The sequence below is a fragment of the Tiliqua scincoides genome, chromosome 1, assembly GCF_035046505.1.
Source record: "Tiliqua scincoides isolate rTilSci1 chromosome 1, rTilSci1.hap2, whole genome shotgun sequence".
Taxonomy (NCBI): domain Eukaryota; kingdom Metazoa; phylum Chordata; class Lepidosauria; order Squamata; family Scincidae; genus Tiliqua; species Tiliqua scincoides.
In genome coordinates, this window is record NC_089821.1 from 97,847,089 (window position 1) to 97,869,475 (window position 22,387).

Below are 22,387 nucleotides of genomic sequence, written 5' to 3' on the forward strand. Positions count from 1 at the left end.
ACAGGGTGATTTGCCAAGAGCATAGGACACTGAAAGGAAAAATAATGTAACTTTTGCTATCATGTAGTTCCATAGAACAAGTCAATGTCAACAAACAGCCAACATTCTTAATCATCATGACGTCCATCTACCACTTTATTACCCAGGTGTTTCTGACTCTTTTATGCTGCACCAAAACTATAGTCATTTCTCTGGTTCTTCCAACACCTAAATCTCCTGCTGAATCGGCATCATCTAACCACTGGTCATCAGTATGTCATTTAGGTGTAGAGCAAGAGGTGGTGCGAGAGACTGTCCATCCGTTCTCACAAATGCAGCCAGGCAGCCTAAACGTAAGTCTCCTGGTGCCCATAGCTTCAGCAGCACCAAAATGGTGACCACCAGAGCCTGTAGGTGCTGGGATATCGCCAGAGATCTCCTTGGGGGAAGGGAGCATTTTCTCCCTTACTCCAGGTAGGCAGCAGCTGATGACAATGGGTCTCCTTGTCTCTGTGCCCATATTTGAATAAGTGCAGAGCCACAGAGATCCATGTCAAATCGCCCAACTCAGAAGGTTAGGATGCAACAGCAGAAATGGTTGGCAACCTTCAGTCTCGAAAGACTATGGTATAAGCCTATAGCACCCAGTATTCCCAGGCGGTATCCCATCCAAGTACTAACCAGGCCTGACCCTGCTTAGCTTCCAAGATCAGATGAGATTGGGCATGTGCAGGGTAACAGTTGCTGAGGCTGCTGTCATTTCTGCCCCCCTCCTGGGCCTGATCCTCCCCTCCCTCTGCCCCATTCTGCCCATTCCTCACCTCCCCGCACCCTGAAACATCTTACCACCGGCTGGTGCTGGAGAAGCACTGGCTAGCCAACTGGCTGCACAGCGCTGAGGCTCAATCCCTACAGGTGCTGGCCCCACACCGGCACTCCCTGCTCCCTGGGTGCCACAAACATGCTTTATGGCACATTTGGGACACCCAGCACCAGCACTGAGCAGCAGCGCCAGTGTTAGGCTCTAATTTATACTAAGATTGTAAGAGAAGAACTGGGCCTTGAGTGTGGAAGCTGCAGAATGGAATAAGGAAACTGTGCTCTGTATAGTGCTGGGCTCAGTTACAGGAAGGTGACCATTGCCACATCCTTGCCCGCTGTCTCTATTTCCAGGGATTGTACCTATTTCCTTTTTCATGCCCTGGCTTCTTAATGTAATATATTAATGTTCTTAATGCTATTTGAGAAGATGTTGGGGTTCTTTTAAAAACTTAAGTTAGTGTGCACATTTGTACCGTGATCCCAAGACAGGGTGATGCACCAGCAAAGAATTCTTTACCTCCCTCAACAAGTATGCAAAAGAATTAATGTCAGAGATTTGAGAGAAGCAACTGTAGTATTTTATGGACAAATGTGTTTCTGTGCTATCCTGTGGATGGGACAGGACTGGTGAACCCTAATTACCAGCTACCGTGTTTCCCCGAAAATAAGATCTAGTTGTGATCAGGGCCGGGACAGGAGGGGGGGCGGAAGGGGTCCTCAAGTGGGGACGGGTGGACAAAGTGACCAGGAACGCTGCACTCCCGTGTGCACCACCTAGAAAGCGCCCGCTGTTCTGCCTTGGGCAGAGGATGCTGAGGAGGAGCTGAGGCGGGAAGCAGCAAGCAAGGCAACCCTGCCTACTGGGCTCTGAGGCTCTCCACACTTTCCAGGGACTAAGTCCTATTAACTATAAAGGGACTGACTTCTGAGTAGGCAGGCAGGCAGGCATCCTCCTGGGCACTGAGGGGACACCCTCTCCACACCTTCCAGGGACTAAGTCCCATTAACTATAAAGGGACTGACTTCTGAGTAGGCAGGCAGGCAGGCATCCTCCTGGGCACTGAGGGGACACCCTCTCCACACCTTCCAGGGACTAAGTCCCATTAACTATAAAGGGACTGACTTCTGAGTAGGCAGGCAGGCAGGCATCCTCCTGGGCACTGAGGGGACACCCTCTCCACACCTTCCAGGGAGTAAGTCCCATTAACTATAAAGAGACTGACTTCTGAAAAAAATAAGACCTACCCTGAAAATAAGACCTAGTGTGTGTGTGTGTGTTGTTTTTTTTGAGCCAAAAAAAAATATGACAGTGTCTTATTTTGGGGGAAACACAGTATTTGGTGTTGGGGCAGGAGGGAAAAAGACCTTCCTTCATATCACTTGGTATTTGTTAGAGATATATCATACTCTCCGATGCTGGAGAAAGGTAAACAGGTATACCAATATTGTGTTGCACAAACAAGAGGTTTGCAGTGTGATAACAAGACATGCCGTGTCTGTGAGCTCTTTGTGACATAGCCTGCCAAATACTTGTTGTGATATTAACATTTACAACAGATGTTTCCCCATAGTTTAAATCACTTCATTTTCAGCAGAGTACTGTTTCAAAATGTAGTTCACAATTAGCAAAGTTGCTTAATTTGGTTCCTCCACAGCAGATAGTCCTGCAAAAGAGTAACCCATTCCAGTACTGGGCACAGATTTAATATACACAGGAAATCTGTACACACACGATACATTTAATAAATACAGTTAATTATTATGCATATGCCTATGGATTGTGGACTGTTTTTAAGACTGACTTTCTCTATGAATTGACATTTCTGGAAATTTTCTGTGATCCAATTACAAGTTAAAACATACTGGAAAAATATGGGAATATATGCAAAATGACACAGCATTCTTGGCAGAATCTTTTAAGTATCTATTTCTGGATCCACTGTATTCTTCATTGTTTTCTTTGAGCAAATGCCAGAACCCACCGGTGCTTATCAATATATGGTCTGCCATCCTGTGTACACAAGTGCGAATCACTTCTTCCAAAATCAGTGAGATCTATATCCATGCATTGGGTACAGAATTGCAGCCATGGTAGTTGATGAGGCAGTCTTAGCCTATTTTTGCCTGATCCACAGGTGTACACATTTGATCCTTGTTGCGTATATGCAACGTTGGGCAGACACCGACCAGGCTGATTGTGTTTTGTCCTTGACACTTACTTTTTTCTGGTTCAATTGCTGTTCAATGATGGGGGCAGGAAAGGGTTACCTTTGCATATATTTAGTGGAATTGGAATGTGAAAATTAGAACTGCTAGTAATGGGAAGAAGGCAAGGTATCGCATGAGGACTGGCAACTTTATGTATAACTGACTCCAAAAGTAGCATTGCCACTTGCAAGTTAGCTTTCACCTGAGACTTTTCAAGCCAAGAGAATGGGTAGAAATCAATATTTTCCAGTTTGCAAAACACTTTGCACTCATAATTGTACAATAACTGTTCATTTGGGGTAGGAATCTTTTCTGGGAAGAACTCAAAACAAGAGTTGATGAAGAAAAACCCAATCCTTTGTTCAGTGGAGATGGAGATGAAAGTATAATATGAATAATTGTTTAGTATTCACCATATTTGAACTTCATGCCCAGGGTGAAAGCTTTTTGGTCCTTCTGTGTCCTCATGATTGTAATTCTGCACATTCAATACGGCAAATATCAACACAATCCTAATTTTACTCTTGGCATTCAGAAAATTGGCCTTTTATTTTTCAGACCGCATTGCTTGGGAATCCTTACAACTGACAAAATAATGACCTTAAAAACAAAAGTATTGTTTACTGTGGATAACGAACTCTGAAATAAGGAAATCAAGGATAATCCTGTCAGCAAATACGCATCACTCTCTGGTTCATTTGTTCACTCATCCTTCATTTGCTCTGTCTCTTAGTCCATCCAGGAAGGTGCATTTTTCCAACAGTAATTTAATTCTTGTCATATGACCACATCTATTCTCATGTTCTTCCTCAAATAAGAAAAAGTCTGCTTTATGAAAATAGTTGTGATACTGTACAGTTTCAGACAGACAGACAGACAGACAGACAGACAGACAGACTGTCTGTCTATCTATCTATCTATCTATCTATCTATCTATCTATCTATCTATCTATCTATCTATCTATCTATCTATCTATCTATCTGACTGACTGACTGACTGACTGACTGACTGACTGACTGACTTGTTTCTACTGGTCATTTCACAATAGGCTAAATATGTGAAACTGACACAATTCATTATGTGATGGGCTATTAACAGTTCATCGCTATTTATCCTTCCAGGTAGAATAGAACGTAGAGCTGCTTGAATGTTCTCTAATTCAAGAATTCAAAAGTAATATAAGTCTGATGCCACTGAACAAATTACAGAAATTACAAACAAAAAATTCCGCTGGCATGTATGAGATGGTTTCAGTTTTCCTGCCAGCTCGTTGGGTCCAGGCACTGCCACAAAGCTCTTTACAGTGGTTTTGTGGCAGCTAATTCCAGTAGAATTTATGTTCCGTCAGTGCTTCCTTTCAATAGGATTGGGCCATTATGGCAGCAGATTGTGAGATCCACTGAGGTAGGCCCTCTATAGCAGCCATATTCAGCCACTATGCTGTGGCACATTAGTGTGCCGCGGATGGTCTGCAGGTGTGCTGTGAGAGTTTGGGGGAGGGTCATTTGTTAGTAGGGCCACTGGGGGATGTGAGCCCCTGCTTGTCAATGGGTGTGCCTTGTCAATTGTTAAAAAACAGATGGTGTGCCTTGACAATTTCAGTGCCTTGTCAGTGTGCCACGAGATGATAAAGGTTGAAAATGGCTGCTCTACAGGATTGGGCGATATGACATTTCCACTGGTTATGCCCAACGGAAAAGGTGTCTAACCAAAACTGATTGGCCCTAAGGATGCATAAAAAAAGACCCAGAAAAAGGCTGAATTGCTCAAATACCTACATCTGCAAATATTGACAAATATTTTCAGGGTCTGTGCTTTTTTTTAGTTGTTGTTCATTTGTCCTATATCTACACAACATTGCCATTAAACTCCAATCTCTATTCCAGGCATCCAAATTGCAGTCAGAGAAATGTAGCCTGTGCTAAAGGATGCCATCCATATGAGACTGCTCCCTTTTTCATAATTCAGCCAGTTTCTTTCCATGAAATGTCAGCAGGGTGTCACATCATCATCTTTCATGATTTTAAAACAAATGGCCCCTTGGGCAGGAAAAGAGCTGTTGTATCATTTTAAAAATTAATTTAATTTATCTGGAACAGAAATAAAAATGCTCTGTTCCATTTGTATTACAAAACATATTAGGCAATATTTAAAGGCTCTTTTCAACCCACATGTTAAACCATCAGTCAGGCCTTTGCTCGAAGCAGAGGTTGATGTGAAACCCTGTATGCTTTCATTTTGCCTGCCAAGCCAGGAATCACCAAGGCTTAGCCCTGGAACCTGTCTACACAGGAGATGAAATGTATGCAGAAATAATAAATAAGCCTGTCAGTATGTGCAAAGTGTCTCACAGTCCAATCTCATACTTAACACAGGGAAGTAACCGATGCTAGTGCCCCCATGGGGCTTATTCCTGGGTAAGTGTGGGTAGGATTGCAGCCTAGGATTGTTAAAAAATTTTCCTGCTTGATGATGGCACTTCTAGTCATGACATCACTTCCAGTGGGTCCTGACGAATTCTCATTCTAAAAAGTGGGTCCCGGTGCTAAAGGTTTGAGAATCACTGAGAAACAGTATTCCAACTTTGCCTGTACCATAGATTTATATAGGGGCACCATAATATTAGCAGTACTCAGTTGTTTCCCTAATGGCTCCTAACATGAAATTTTATTTCTCCACTGGTGTAGCATATATGCGGCCCAAGCTTAATGGCACCTAACGCTGCCAGAACAAGCATTCCAGTGGTTTGCACTTACATTGCAGTGTGCAACATGCTGGAGCTTGTGAGCTGGCCACTGCAGCTAACTCCACACAGCAGCAGATCGAAGATACCTGCTACTTCAGGAAGGATCACGCAATGAGTGGGAGGAGTGGGCAGAGCAGGGTAGAAAAGGGAGGAGGGTGGATTGGGACTGGGAAGGGAGCAGGTGTAGGAGCATCCATGGAATCCAAGCCCCATTCCTGGGCTGATCCATCTCCACAAGTCCACATGGACCTGTGCCAACAATTTCGCTGGCGCAGGTTCAGTTAGACCCATAGGCCTGGCAGGGAGTTATCCCTGGGCAAGGAGGCCACCAGAGGCCAAAACTCCCCCATGGAAAGCAGTGCCCTGTTGGCACTGCTGCACACCTGCATGGGGGGTTATGTTGGATTGGGTTGTGGGTCAAAATTTTTTGAGCTATCCACCATAACCCCACTATCTCTTTCCTATATTGTCACTGACAGCAGGCTCCATCGGTGTGTATGTGAAGTTGGGATTTTTTTGCCGCATTGCGCATCACGTTACACTTACTGAATTTGGACTTTATTTATGTATTTACTTACTGAATTTTTACCCTGCCTTTCTCCCAGTGAAGGTACCCAAGACAGCTTGTTTAAAAACTGTAACAGCTACTGGAAAAATTGGAGAAGTCCAATTGGAGAAGTCCAATGGATCGCAACAATTGTCAACCAACCACTAAAAATTTAAAACTAATTTAAAATGCCTATGAGTTATGTCAGTCATCAAATGCTATCCTAAACAAAAATGCCTTGAGGCCCTACCAAAAGATCTCCAAAGAGGGAGCTGTTCTCAATTCCAAGGAGTAGATGTTCCACAATTGAGGTGCCACTACTGAGAACGCCCCATTCCTTGCTGCCATCCCTCTCACCTCCATCAACAGTTGCATGCTTAAAAGAGCCCTTTCTAATGACCTCAGAAGTCAGGTTAGATTGCATGGAAAAAGGCAGTCCCTCATATATCCTTGTCCCAAGCCATAAAGGACCTTAAAGTCAAAACTAGCACCTTGAATTGTATACAGAAACAAACCAGCACCCAGTGTGTAGTTGTCGGCGCAGTTGCCCAGCTGAGTCGAACTGACAAGCCATAATAGGCAGATTTGGTTCTTTGGTTGTTTATTCACCCAGTCTGGACAGATCCTTTTGAAGTTCTTTACATTCTGCTTTGGTTTCAACCACTCTAGCTTCTTGGCCACCTCACTGTTTATCCCTAACTCCAAATCGGTTTTGAACAAGAAACACCAGCCCTAAACAGATCCTTGAGGGATGCCCTTTCTTCTCTCCACTGCAAAAATTGTCCATTTTTTCCTTCTCTCTGCCTCCTGTTCTTTAATCAGTTACCAATATATAAAATAACCTGTCCTCATATTTCATGACTACCAGGTGAGGGACCTGGTCAAAAAGTTTTAAATGTCCAAGTATATAATAAAAACAGGATTGCCTCTACCTACATCCCTATTGCAGCCCTCAAATCACTTACTACAAAGTATCCCCATTGAGAGTAATAGGAGCTCCTGTAAAGGCAGCAGCGTGGACAAGCGTAGCTTCATACCAGTGATGAAAAGGAGAGTTGGTTTTCAAAGAGTTCAAGGAATCTAAGAGTGCAGCTCCTATGATTTTCTCTTGAAGTATAATTCTTCTTGTGCACAGGCCATGACCAGACATCAGAGACTTGTATTAACTTCAACCTTAATTAGATTTGAATTAAACTAAAGAGGCATGAGAGAACTTGTTACCATTCACTTCAAGCATTCAAGTTCCCCAAGGCAAGACATCAACCCCAACCACCATTTCCTACTACTAAGAGATGTACTCGGAGATGCTACTTCCACCAGTGTCACAGCAATTCATTGAGGAATGCAGAATGTCATGTCAGAGGGGATGCTTTGGGGTATCTAATCTCCTGTAACCCTGAACTTTAAGCTTGGTGGTGCTTACTAAATGGACAGTTTTTCACAGATGCACCGTGAATGATAAAGGGTTGGAAATCAATCCTCAATCTCAGCAGTCTCAGCAGTTGTTTTGTAGTGCCATCAACAGCATTAATGGCAAAACTGTGGACTCCAATGTGAACAGAATTAGGCCCTCCCTAAGTGCTCTTGAGAAACCTCACTCTGTAATTCCTCCCTAACATTTGGGTCAATGAAGGATCTCTTGAGCTGTCACAGCCAACAGCTTCAACTTGAAAATCCCCCTGAAACTTGATAATCTGAAAGGCCAGTGCATGTAACAAATAGCCAAATAGATGCATCTTTACTTAGATAAATCACCAAGGTGTTGTCTTTGCAGAGGCAGTTTTGCTTGAGACACCATGTTCAACCAATGCCCTCAAGACCAAACTCAATCTGTATATTTTCCTTCAGAATTCTCCCTAGAAAGAAACTGAAAGAAGGCCATGGGCTTGTGTCTTCTTGCCCTTCTTCCCATCCCTCTTCTATTCCTCTCACTGCAAGAAGTTGTAAATTAATTGAATCAGGGCCAAATTAGACGTGCACCTAAATACACAATATTCCTGGCTGTGTGCTTAGTCTTCCTTTTAAATAGTGTGGGGGGGGGGGGCGCTGTGGATGAAATGATAGCAGGGAAGTGGGGGATTGTTAGTGTTTTGCCTTTGCCATGATTTTGATCCTGATTGCAGGTTTAAAAAGAAACTTTCAATTGAAGCCAACTTTCAATGAAGGATTTTTAAAGCTAAAAGTAGTGTGTGACTAGGATCAAAACTGCAGTGGGGGCAAAGCACTAGTGCCCCCACACTGCCTGCCACAATTTTGCCAAGATTCATGCTCCCCCACCCGCTATTTAAAAAGAAAGCCAGGGTCCCATCAAAGGATGTTATATGATAAGGTCACATCTATGAGTGACATCTCGTAGTTTGGCCCTCAGGAGACCAGATAACTCTTGGATCTCTTAGTTTAGTCATTCACATCATATATGACTGCATCAAGATTTTTTTAGTGTAGTGTTCGCATCTTCTTTGTTACAGTATCTTTGGTACAGTATCCTCTTCACCCAGAAAACAGCTGCAAGGAGCTCTGCCCCTTGAGATGGCTGTGGATGTCCATTTGGGGATGGGGTCTTATCACCCAGGCTGAGTAGGTGCACCAGAGCGCCTCTGCTTAGCTCCTATCAAACCTGTGGCTGTAATACTGCAGCAGCGGACTAGATGGTGTTTTGTGCACTTAGTTGTTTCCGCCACAACTGCCACCTCTGCAATTGGGAGGAAATTTTTTCTGAAAATCCCTTTGATTCTCCATGTATTTAATCCTGTTCATCATCATTGCTTTGTCTAATAGCTCCTTCTCCCTCTTTCCAGAATTCATCCATCAAGTCAAGGATCATGTGGGGAATGTGATCACATCACAATGCTACATAACCAGTCACATTTGTGATGTGTGATGGGATTGCTCTGGGCAAGAGAAGGGGCAATTTCAGCAAACAGGTGAACATTTCAAACAGTGTTGAAACACTGCTAAAAAGAAGTATTTCAGCAAGTGCTGAACATGTTTGCAAAAAACAGAAGTCAGCCCTGTTTTTGACAGTTCTCTATTTGAATCTGATGGGGAATTTCCTTCATCACCTTCCCTCGCCTGATTTGATTGAGAAGCATCTCTCATAAGATTTGGAGACCATGTTCAGCACAGATTTAACCAACTGGAATAACTAGTGAGAAAGCAAGGTACCTGGGAAGGCACATGAGAAAATAGCAGCTATTCACTTCACAAGCACATGACTTCATTGCTTACACAAACAACAATCTTACTTCCATTAAGAAGTCCATTACGAATGATCAGGGCCCAGGGAAACAAAGCAGCCACATCGACGACGATATACATGAGGAGAGAACACGCTCACAGAGCCTTATCTTGACGAAGAAATGGGGCCTTTTGCTAATACAACATGGCTCCCTGGGGACTGCATTTCCAGAGAGAGAGTGCCATTTTGAGCACTGACCTTCCTGATCCCCTCCTGAAGCCGACCAAAGCTAAGGAGGATAAGAACTAATTTTCTCCATCCCCTCATACTAATACTTCCTGCTAGAGAGCAAATACAGGCGTGTTTTCCTTATGCCTTGACGCAAATACGATGTTTCTTCTATACCCTTTGCGAACAACACTTCTGAGTTTTGAGAGGGGAGGGAAATCTTATTTCTGCAGATTTTCATTTAAAGCATACTATAAACAATGGGTATGGAATAGATTCTTGCAGCAGATGGCTGAGTAATGGGCAGAAACAATATCACTCATCTTCAATACATAATATCAATGGCAAATTTCAAAAATGCTTGAGTTGCTTGAACCATATTGCTAGTGAAGCCAGACTACAGAGATTTCAGTTGGAGTATTCTTATTGCATGCTGCTCACAGAGTTTTAAGCAATTTGTGGGCTGGTCCTCTGCTTTTATTCTGTTTGCTTTCACGAATAAGATGTGCGTAAATAATTCACGCATACTTCAGAGTAGACCTAACAAAGTGGATGAGTTCACTCTGGAAAAGCATGTTGCATAATTCCTTCAAGGAGCAAAGAGGTACATAGGCCATGGAAGCCCTACTCACTGACCTCTGGATATCTTATCCAACCACCTCTCTGTTTTCTCAAATTGCCTATACAGATTTCCCAGGAACCGGAAAGGCTAGAAAGCTGCTTGAAAGCTGAAGATCCTTGGGAAGCTGAATCCAGCACCAGAACCAAATTCTGTGGTTTTGCACTACTCACACAAAATCACATCTATTTATTTATTTATTTATTTATTTATTTTATTTAATGTCATTTAGACTTCTGTTCCACCAAAGGAACCATCAAGGTGGCTTGCAACCATATAGAGTAAAATGGTATTAAAACGCACTTCAAAACTCACCCTAGTAAAAAATAAGATACAACAGAAAGTAACAGATTCAGGGTATGCTCAGTAACAGATAAAAGACTTCTAGTGTCTGTTTAGAAACTGTAAGCGTTGGGCTCATTGGGCCTTCAGGATGAGGGGACTCCACAAGTAGAGGGGGCGATTGCACCATAGCAAGCCCAGTCTCCTGTACTTCAGATGGTGTTAAGGGGCATATAGCTCTGTCTGGCTTCACTCCCTAGATATCTCCCTATAATAACTAGTTATTGCTAATTTCCTTCATTATGATAGATCACTCAGGTCACTGATGGGTCACTTCTAGGTCACTCAGAGCCCAAGCCTATGTATCTCTACTCAGAAGTAGTCCCATTATAGTCACTGGAGCTTACTTCCAGGTAAGTGTGGATAGAATTGTGGTCTCATAGCCCAATCCTGTGCTGCTGCAGCCCCGCACACCAGGTAGCTGCCAGCGTCTCCTCAGGAGAAGGGGACATTTGTCCCCTTCCTCTGAGTAAGGGAAATGGGGTTTCTTGACTCTGTATCAGCTATGTAGTCAGCACAGAATCAATAAGCCCCATGTCGGGCCATGAGACCCAACACATGGCTCTGGATCCAGAGGAGCTAAGCTCCGCCAGTGCCCGTCCCACTCCCTCCCGCCCTGCTCCCTCTCCTGCCATGCCTCCTGCTTGCCTGTGATGGAAATGCACAAGGTCAGTCAGTCAACACAACCTTTATTAGGCATAAACATTTGATAGGTGAAGACTGTACAGAAACCGTAGAGAGAATAGAAACCTAAGCAGTACATGAATATATGTATATGTGCGCACCTACGTGTACACACAGATACGAACGTACATTACATTTTACATACAAACAGGAATTATTTAAAAGACAGAGAACAGTCAGTCACTCTGCAAGGTCCCTCAAGGAGATAGGATGTGATGTCAGCAGTGGCCCCTTTAAAGGTTAAGGCCTGGGATTTCAGCAGAGAGTGTGCTGTACAGCTACAGCGCCAAGAGGCAATGAGGTCTCTAGGGATATAAGAAGCACCTGAGACAGGAAGGGTTCTCCACTGCCCAGCACTCTGGGTGAGCACCAGGCAGTGGACCATGAGCCCAGCGTTGGAGCTGGTCCAACACGGGCTTGTGCTGGGCTAGCTCCAGCGCTTGGCCTGTGGTATTGCTCACAAATGTGCTTTATGGCACATTTTGCAACAGTGTGTGCTGGTGGTGAGCTGGCATGCAAAGATCTGGATTGGGCCCTCAGTGAACTTCATGGCTGAGTGAGGAATTTGGGTCTCCCCAATCAAAGTTCAACATTCTTAGACTACAATGGCTTTGCATAGTAGATAAACCTCCACACAGTAGCATCAAGGAACATCTGCATGAAAGTTATGAATATGTTGTGGAGCAATTTAATGCTGTTTTGCTGTGTCCCAAAATAGTGGGGCATGAAAGCTATCAGCTGGCAAAGACGAACACACCAAATGGTGTTATAGAGTGTTTTTATTTTATTTTATTTACCTGTGGATTAAAATTTCTATCTGCAGGGATGGTACATCACAAGTGGCTTGAATCCTAAACATATTTCTAAAATTAAACCTTCTATCCGCTCTTCCAGAGATATTCTTGTGCTTCTTCTGAGAAAAGAGAGAGCAAAAGCACCACCTTGTGGTGAATCAATGGCAAATTTCTCATGCAGCAAGTTTTTTGGCCGTGATCTCTTTTTTCAAAAATTTTTGAACCCACCTCCTCTTCCCCCTGAAATTGTTCCCCTTGAAATGAACAGTGGCTAAAGTGAATGGATACAACAGTAGAGATCGGAGGAATCTCATGCATTGTTCAAGTGTTTCTGCACTTGAAGGCAGTGAAGTTTACTTGGTTTTGCCATGCCAAATGGCAGCTCCTTGTGTTGTGTTGGAAGGTCAGTCTGGACATTCTGCATGTTTTGGAGAACAGCTTTCTCAGCAGTTGTTTCATGAAGGCCGGGGAGAGGCCCCAAAGCCCTGAGGGGCACATGGAAGTTGTGTGCATAGCTCTCTAGATTTCCAGTTTTTTAAATATACTATTGGATCTAAAAGAAAAGTAAAAAGTTTAATTTGAAATATCTGAAGACAATTATTTTCCTAAAAATTATTTCTAAATACACTAAAAGCAACCTCCAATAATATAAGATGTGCATGCTTTTAGCCTTGTTTATTTCAAGTACTTGCCTAAACTCTAAGCAAACTCAGAGAATATAACTTTACTTCTGTGGAAAACAAGGTGAGAGAATCAGGGCATGGTTTTTGTCTTCTTCTCTGTGTCAGTGAAAAAAATAGCAGAGTATGAGAAAACTTACAGAAGGGAATGCTGGAAGTATTTGAATGCATGGTGGTAGCAGCGATGGATGTAGTGAATTTTGTGGACCTCAGGAGCAACTTGTCCTGGAGGCAAGCCTGGTGTCAAGGGCATTGTAGGTTTAAAAAAAATTGGCAGCTGCTAATGTGGCCACCAAAATCACAAAGATAAGACTGAAAACGTCTTTGCAGAAGCTCTTGGTGCTGCTTCTATTGCTTAGGAAAAAGAATAAATGACAGCTGTTTTAGAGTGACAAGGAAGAGCCAGGGACAAACCCAGTAGCCTGTAAGGCACTGTTGGTAAATTGCAGCAGACTATCAGGAACCACTGAAGTCAAACCAACAAAGGTATGTCTATTGCATCTGTTCTTCAAGAGGAGACTCCAGTTGGCAATGGCATCACTAGGGAGGTGCAGGCCACACCGGTTGACACACACGTGGGGGAGGTAACACTACTACTGGCCAAAATTTTTAAAATCTTAGTATTTTCAAATAATATCATGTTATATCATTTGATGCGTAATTTAATGCAGAATGCAATGAAAGAAACAGTGTTGAGCCATCTCTATTCTATCAAATGTTATAGCCAAAAAACCAAAAGTCCTCCTAACTCTATTTGTAAATTCCACACTGAGAAGAAAATCTAGTCACCAAACAGCTCTAGATTTTGAGGTCTGTTCCAAGCAGCTCCTTGTGTCTACAGCCAGGGGGTGGAGCTGTAAGTGCCGCACAGCCCCAAAACTCACCTTGTAAGCTACCCTTCCCCCTCACTCTGAGCCTGTCCAGGTGCGAAAGCAACACAGAGGTGATGCCTCTGCATTGCTTTCACTCCTCGGAATGTTCCCAATAGGAGGAGGAGGGGCAGCTTACACAGTGAGTTTGGAGTCATGTGGCACTTTCAGCTCTGCCCCCCCACCCAAGCTCTGCTGTTGCCTGTAGGATACCTGAGCAGTTGGGGGACAGAAAGGAGACGCCAAAACATAAAGTACTGCTAACAGTTTTTAGGGAGTACAAACTACTGCTGTATGACCTGCTATGCAATCACAGTCCCAGACCTAACCACAATTCAATGTAATGGCTTGCCCATTTCCTGTCACATTGCCCCTTCGTTGGACGTGCACAGTTGCTGCTAACAGTGTAGTGAATGAGGAAGCCCCTGTACACTCTCGGTGTGGTGTGTATTGCCACTTGGTCATGGGTCAGTGTCTGCTTTCTTCAGCAAATTGTCACTGGAACTTCTGTTTGAGCGACATGAATATTAAAAACAATTTTTTAAAAAATGAATACGTATGTGAAGTTGCTGGAGCTTTCCCACATTTCTGCACGTCACACAACTGCTAAGGACCTTCCATGAATATTCATTTTGGTTTGGTAAGTAACTCTTTTTTGGGTTCTGTTTGCAATACTTTAGTCTCATTTTCTGCCAAATGAGTTCCTTAGCAAGAATGCTGGTTTGGGAAAAAATGAATATTTAAATACATATATTTAGTCTCTCCAGAGAAGTAGCTCTAAAGACTTTTGGACACTAGGATTTTGCAACACCAATATTGCCCTACACTAGAGTGTTGGCAACCTGTCTATCTGTTATAGGGATTCATACATTCTATGCACCTTTATTGCCCTTTGAATATAGCCTGTATAGTGTAGCCTAGCCTTGGGTGTTCATGTACGTAGAGGAAAGCCAGGGTAAAAATACATTACATAAATAGATAGATTTATTTTTATAAGATATTTATACTCCACTTTTCTGACCATTTTGTTCAAAGCAGCTCAATATTAAACACTCACAAAAGTTAGCAAAACCTCACAGATTAAAAGCAATGAAATGAGAGAAACATTAAGTATTAAAATCTTTAAATCAATAATGAAACTAGCTACCCTGCTAAAATGACTTTTAACCTGATTGATAGCCCAATCCTCTCCAGGCACATGGAGGGCTTTACGACAGTAGAACACAGTTCTACTGTAGTAAAATTGTTTTTGGTGGCATGCACAGCATGCTGCTGGCAGCCATTTTAGGAATGCTGCTGCCAAGAGCAGCAGTGCAGGATGCCACCACCAAATCCAAAAGGCAAGTCTGAAGGTGGCAGGAGTGAGGGTGGGCAGAACGGGGAGGAGACAGTGGTGAGGAGGGGAGTGGACTGAGGCTGGGAGGGGGCAGTATTCGCAGCAGTGGTGCCACCAATATCTTCCCCTGCCTTGATCTGCCTTCCCAGGTCCAAAACGTCTTCGCCATTCTACATGAGAAGGATGCTTATTGGCAAATGAAGATGGATGAAGAGTCATCTGAATTATGCACTTTAAACATATCTTGGGCAAGGTTCACCTTTCTCTGTCTTCCCTTTGGCATAAAATCTGCAAGTCAGGTATTTTAGCTGAAGAAAAACAAAGCCGTTGATGATGTTGCTGATGTTCACATCATCGCTGATGACATTATCATAGCAGCCTCAACAAGAGAAAAGCATGACTACGCTGAAGGCAGTGTTCAGAGGGCCCTAGCCCAGAATAACAGATTCAACCCAGATAAGACCCAGTTCATGATCAGTTAAATCGGATACATTGGCCACAGACTTCCATCAGAAAGAACTAAGCTGGATGACCCAACATGACACCCCTACTAGACAACAAAGCCCTATGGAGTCTCTTTGAGATGGTCAGATTTCTGTGCATCTGCATAGGATACACCAAATGAAGCAACACTGACCGTCCCACTGAAGCAATTACTATGATATTGATTGTATCACATGGCAGTGGTCCTGGGAACAAAACAAGGCACTACAGGATCTCAATGGGGCACTATACACAGATATTGTACTGAAGTTCTGTGGCCTCAGAAAGCTATCACTAGCCAAGCAAATGCATCCAAGAGATGTTTAAAAACCTGCCTGCTATAAGGCAATGTGGACCTGTCTGCCATATGTCTCATGAGCCTTATCTGAGGCAGAGCAAAATTATACCCAAATGGAGGGTTTCTTGCCATTGTGGTGCCTACTAAAAAGGTCCACCACTACATTTATGGTATGCACATAATAGTACAAGCAATAAGCCACTTGAAGCTATCTTTTCTAAACCCCAGGGCAGGCCCCAGCAAGGCCTCAATGTATGTGGTACCAATTGTAGAACTATGGTTAGTTTCTTCAACACATTGCAGGTCAACAAATGCTTACTTCAGATACATTTTCAAGAGTAGCCATGGCAAACCTCATACTACCAGATAACTGCAATGCAGACAAAAGGGTAGCTCCCATATTCACTGTCAGTACAGATCTACCAACAAAGCACAAGCCAAGATCCTGAGCTAGTGGCCTCATCCAAACTCATGTGTGTAGACTGGCCACAGCAGCAGAAACAAGTGGGCACTTTGCCACCGTTGTACATCTATGAAAGATGTATTTCACTGAGGGTGGCTTGATGATATCAAGTGATAAGCTTCTGAGCATCCTGCTTGGAGACAGGCTGTGTAGCATGGCCTCTCCCAGTTTGAAGAGACACTTGGCCAACAGACTGAGGCAAAGAAGGAAGTCCCATGGCCAGGGAGACAGATCAGGGACAGACTACACTTGCTCCCAGTGCAGAAGGGATTGTCACTCCTGAATCGGCCTTTTCAGCCACACTAGTTCCAGAACCACCATTCAGAGTGCAATACCATAGCCTTCCAAGACTGAAGGTTGCCAATGAATGAAATGTCCTGAAGTCCTGCGCTTGCCAGACAAATCAGTACGTTCTGTTATCTCTAAAATGAAGGGCTTTTTGCCAGGCATGGCATCCCAGAAGACAAATCTCAACAGACAGAGCAACAGCAGACCCTGCAGCTCCTTAACCATAAAGATTGCCTGAAGCCCAAGCCCAACTGTCTGAGGCAACAGTAATGCCTCCTGCAAGTCTTATTGCTCCACAATCACCAGGAGCCAAATTTACCAGAAATAAAGGTCTGGTATGTCTTTAACAGCTACTTTAGTGGGATAAGTGTTAATAAATCCCTGACCAGCACCGATGGACAATGGTTAGATTATTTGCTAAATGACCTGTTGTAATGGGGGTGTAAGAATGAAAGGGGAGTGCTGTACTATATATTACTATTGCTTTAAGGCAATGGTTCCCAAACTATGTGCCGTAGTGCCCAAGGGCATCACAGTGCACTCACAGGGCACCATGTGATCTCTTCCCAGCTTGAGATAATTCAAAATCTTGTGTGATTCTTGAGAGAACATGTGAAATTTCACACAATGGCACTACTGCAACAGGTCACTGTGGACAAAGGGTGCTGTGGCAGCAGCAAGTTTGGGAATTACTGCTTTAAGGCAAACTCTTGAAGGATCTCAGAGATCCCAGGTCAGAACCTGGGAAGGAGCTAAATATACCATGAGCCTGGCTAAAGCCTTTTACTAACATTATAGTTGTTTCTAGTTGCTTTATCCAGTTAATATATACATTTATTAGATAGTCCTTATCTCCACTGCTTCTTCTGACCCAGAGGAACACTACAAAATGTTCAAAGCTACTAGACTAGATATGATGGGGAGGTCTAAAAATATACATGCATATTGTGAGCATTCAAATTATCATAAACATGGCCTGAGCACTCCCCTTACCTCCACTGGTCTCTTGCTGAGCTGTCATGTCAAATTTATGGTTTGGTTAAAGCTCTACTCTGGGAATGTCCAGATCTGGAGCTCTGATTGTGCTGTGATATCCCAGCAGTGACCAAACCAGCACTTGTCTCATTTTCAAGTGCTGGTTTAATTGTTATTTGTACAGTATATCACAGCTCCTGATTCAGATGAGCCATGGAGCAGTGGTTTGATGTAACAGGATTCCCCAGTTGTGTAAGCAAAGAAGAAAAGGGAAGGGGAGGAGGAAGAGGAGCAGCTCATGAAGACATCCTCAGTTTATCCATTATCTGAAACAACAGCCCAGTGACTCTATTAATTATACCACTTTACACTCACTGCAAAACTATCATCAGCCTCCTTTCTAAGTTTCAGTCATTTCTGATATCCTTGCAATTGCAGACATACCATATAAAGTCCAATGGGGCAAAAGCCCCAGGTGCAAGATGCTAGGACCCCGCGGAAGCCTCTCTGAGGTTCCCGACGGGGGCAGAAACTGTGCTTCCGGAAAACCGGAAGTTTAAAGTGTTGAAGAACCTCACAGAGGTTTCTCTGATGCAGGTGGAGGTTGCGTGAGGCTCTGTAAGCCTCAGGTGAGTGGGGGGGGGGGCAGATTTCTGCACGTGGGAGTGGTGGTAGCCTGCAGGGAGGGCGCCATTGTGGACCTTTGCCCCAGATGCAGGGCTGGGGAGGTCCACTGCTGCATCTGTGGTCATCCACCTGAGCCTTATTTCCCCTTCTCACAATAGACCCTGTGAACTACTCCAGAAGCTTCAGTTCCAGCAACCAGATTTTTTACTTTTTGAGTTTATCCCAAACCAGTTAGGGATGCAACAAGTAAGCACACCATTCTTCCCTTCCTGCCCTTTCCTTTTAGCTGCTGCATGATTTCACAAATTTCTCCCCAAACTCTAGCTTTTTATCGACAACTTGACAAATTTGGTTTAACTGTTTTGATGTAATAATCTAATTAGGTAACGGGTTCAGTGATGGATTGTCTTTTGTTAATTTCAACCATCTGCTCCGGCATTTGTTTGTATGTGTACCAGCTTTCAGGGCTTCTCTTCTCTAATAGTAATTAATGGTACTGTTAATAAGCTACATATATCATATCATCCTGCAATAATTTACCAGAGGATCATTTTATGAGACAGATTATATTTAGCAGTGATAGAAAATACCTCACATTACTGAATGCTGCATACGGCTAACTAGTTGTTTTACTTTCCTCTTAATGAAGTCCATAATTAATTTAATGCACAGTTTATGCATAATTTGAAATGTAAAAGCGTCGCTAGGTCAGGTTTTATCATCTTTTATTCAAAACATGCTGTCTGCTTTTACAAGACACATATTAGCCAAACATAACCTCTATGCAAATTTCAGAGACCTGCTGTTGTGCTTTAATTTGGAGCCCTCCTGAATGTATTCCAAAGCAAACATATTCTCGTCTCTGGCTATTCAAAAGATTCTTTCGGTTTTTCTGAACTGTTTTTCTTCCTCAGAGGAAGAAACCCAACATGACATAATACTGCATCTCTGCAAAATTTGCTTTCAAATTAACTCTTACTGAGGATGACTCCAGGAAAAAAAAAAAAAAAGCTCATTGAGACATTGCATAGGTTCTAGGCAACAAACCACATTCATACAGGGGTTCTAACCTGAGTACTGGAGAGCACCAGTTTCACTGTCTGGCTTTCAATAATTCTAGTGTTCAGTTTAGCTCTGGAGGCAAATCCAAATGACTGCTGGATTTCATCTTTTCAGAGGGAGAGCAGCCATTGCTTTTTTCCCTCCCAGTAGCCTTTGTTGCACTTTTGCAACTAGCAGAACTCGGCTAATTAATTGTTACATGGGCTACCCTTTCAGCAGCACCACTTCTGCCAAAGCATTACTTTGCAGACCACCTCTCACCTGCTGAGCTGCAAAGTGACACCTTGGCAGAAGCAGCGCTGCTGAAAGAGTGGTCCACATGATGACTGGGCTCTCTCCGCTTGCTAATTTGGCTTTCCCATATGGTGAAAATATTATCTAGATTTACATATTTTCTCTTCTGTTATTTGCAGCTAATGAGTTTCTACATGAGATCAAAGTGCTTATCTCTGGTTACCATCTGCTTAATGATGTCACTTCAAATTTAATGTTGTCACTTCTGACCCTCAGCAGGTGCCATGAATGCTGCTTGGTCCACTGTATGAAACACCCCTGCTCTAAAGCTTCAAAGATAACCATACTTACCATATATGGGAGTAAGTGCCACTGAAAAAACAGGGGATCACTTCTAAGAAAGGATGTAGGATTGTGCTATATGTAAGGGAGGTGTTACTTAATGTCAACTACAGACCAGAATACGCCAATCCTGACCAATAATCTGAAATGCTGAATAGAAATTTGGAAGAAGGAACTAGGAGCAGTGGCATCACTAGGGTTCATGTCACCTGGTGCGGGATGCCAGCGTGTCACCTCCCCATGCAGTGGGCGGGGCAACACCCCAGGTGGTGGGCGTGGTGATGTACCATCACTCTGCCCCCACTGGTTTTTGGGCTGTACCTTTTGATAGAACAAAGATAGAACACATTCTGCATGAAATTAGGCATTGATTGATATATAACATGCTGGTATTATTCCTCCAAACTGTTATTTTGGTCACTGGTGGTGTCACACCCCCTCTCAGGGTGTCAACTTACTAACACCTTATTGCAGCAGTTCTCAAACTTTTAGCACTGGAACCCACTTTTTAAAATGACAATCTTTCCAAGACCCACCAGAAGTGATGTCATGGTGCAAGTGACATCATCAGGCAAATTAAAATAAATAATTGAAGTAAAACAAATAATTAAATAAGCAGAAGCCAGCCCTGTTCCGCCAAGTGAATGTCCTCTGTAGCCTGCCTGCAATAATATCCCTCTCCAAAACCAGTAAGGTTTTCAGCCCTACCCAGTACCCATTTCAATTTAAGAACTTCTGTTTAAACCAGATCACTGTCAGGATCCACCTGGCTTTGCAAGTCTCAAAAAAGTTCACCTTATCAGCTGAAGCCTCTGTTTTGATCCTTTTTAGTGGGGTGGGGGGAGGCTGCCTTCTGGAGCATTTGTTGAGCGCCAGTTCCATCAGATCAGGACCATTCTGGTGGCTTCACATTCCCCTTTGCCACATTCCCACCAGCCAAGGCGCGTTTGCTTACTCATGAGTAAACATTCCATAGGGCTCAATTCATTTGTCTGCTTGGAGGGAAGGACCTCCTTCTCAGGTGTTTTGGGGGCTGCATTCATTGGATCAGGACCATTCTGGTATCACTGGATTCCTCTCAGCCTGCCCTTTCCAACGGACTAAGGCAAGTTCACCTACTCACGAGTAAACACGCGATATGGCTCAGTTTCACTTTCCATAGGGCTCCATGCATTTTTGTGTTCTGGTTTTTTGGCCATAACTTTTGACAGAAAGGAGATATTTCACTCTGGTTTTTTGCTTTGCATTTCACTTGAAATTCTGCATCCAAGGTATATAATGTGATGGGGTTACTCCTAACCACCATGATTTTAGTGCATGTCACCCCCCCTGTGCACGTCACCTGGTGCGGTCCACACACACCCCACACTTCCCTAATGATGCCACTGACTAGGAGGGTGTGAACATCACACTGACAAGCTCTTACATTTAGAATCCTATTGCAATATCTTATGTGAATAAACTTCACATATAGGCTAATGGGTTCTGAGCTGTTTGTGACAGATCAGGAGAGAGGTTTGGGGGGGGGGTGGACAAGTCGATAAAAGTGTTGACCCAGTGTGCGGCGGCAGTTAAGAAGGCCAACTCTATGCTTGGGTTCATTAGAAAAGGTATTGAGAACAAAACAGCTAATATTGCAATGTCCTTGTACAAATCGATGGTAAGGCCACACCTGGAGCATTGTGTCCAGTTCTGGTCACCACATCTCAAAAAGGACATAGTGGAAATGGAAAAGGTGCAAAAGAGAGCGACTAAGATGGTTACTGGGCTGGGGCACCTTCCTTATGAGGAAAGGCTATGGCGTTTGGGCCTCCTCAGGCTAGAAAAGAGACGCCTGAGGGGGGCATGACTGAGACATACAAAATTATGCAGGGGTGGACAGAGTGGATAGAGAGATGCTCTTTACACTCTCACATAACACCAGAACCAGGGGACATCCACTAAAATTGAGTGTTGGGAGGGTTAGGACAGACAAAAGAAAATATTTCTTTACTCAGCATGTGGTCGGTCTGTGGAACTCCTTGCCGCAAGATGTGGTGACGGCATCTGACCTGGATGCCTTTAAAAGGGGATTGGACAAGTTTCTGGAGGAAAACATTATGGGTTACAAGCCATGATGTGTATGTGCAACCTCCTGATTTTAGAAACGGGCTATGTCAGAATGCCAAATGCAAGGGAGGGCACCAGGATGCAGGTCTCCTGTTATCTGGTGTGCTCCCTGGGGCATTTGGTGGGGCCGCTGTGAGATACAGGAAGCTGGACTAGATGAGCCTATGGCCTGATCCAATGGGGCTGTTCTTATGGTCTTATCTCTCCATGAATACAACCTTGGACAAGGTAGTCCAATTGCTCTCAAGAATGAAATTGCAAGCACTGCATAAATATTCAGGCTGAGATTTGTGATCAGTTCCTATTTGCCCTTACAGGATTCATCAGGAAGCCAGAAAGAGGGAAGAACTATTCTTATAATTAGTTGCTTCTTGTCAAGTATTAGGCATGCAAGATTGTGAAGATATCTAATTATCACTTATGCAATTGCTAACAAAACATTTGTAAAGTGGCAAATGTTGGCAAAAAGGTAG

General features: G+C 43.5%; 1 pseudogene; it reads right to left on the reverse strand.

Moving 5' to 3' along the window:
- Positions 1-611: 611 nt before the first annotated feature.
- LOC136637573 (5S ribosomal RNA) lies at positions 612-730 on the reverse strand (annotated as a pseudogene).
- Positions 731-22,387: the final 21,657 nt, after the last annotated feature.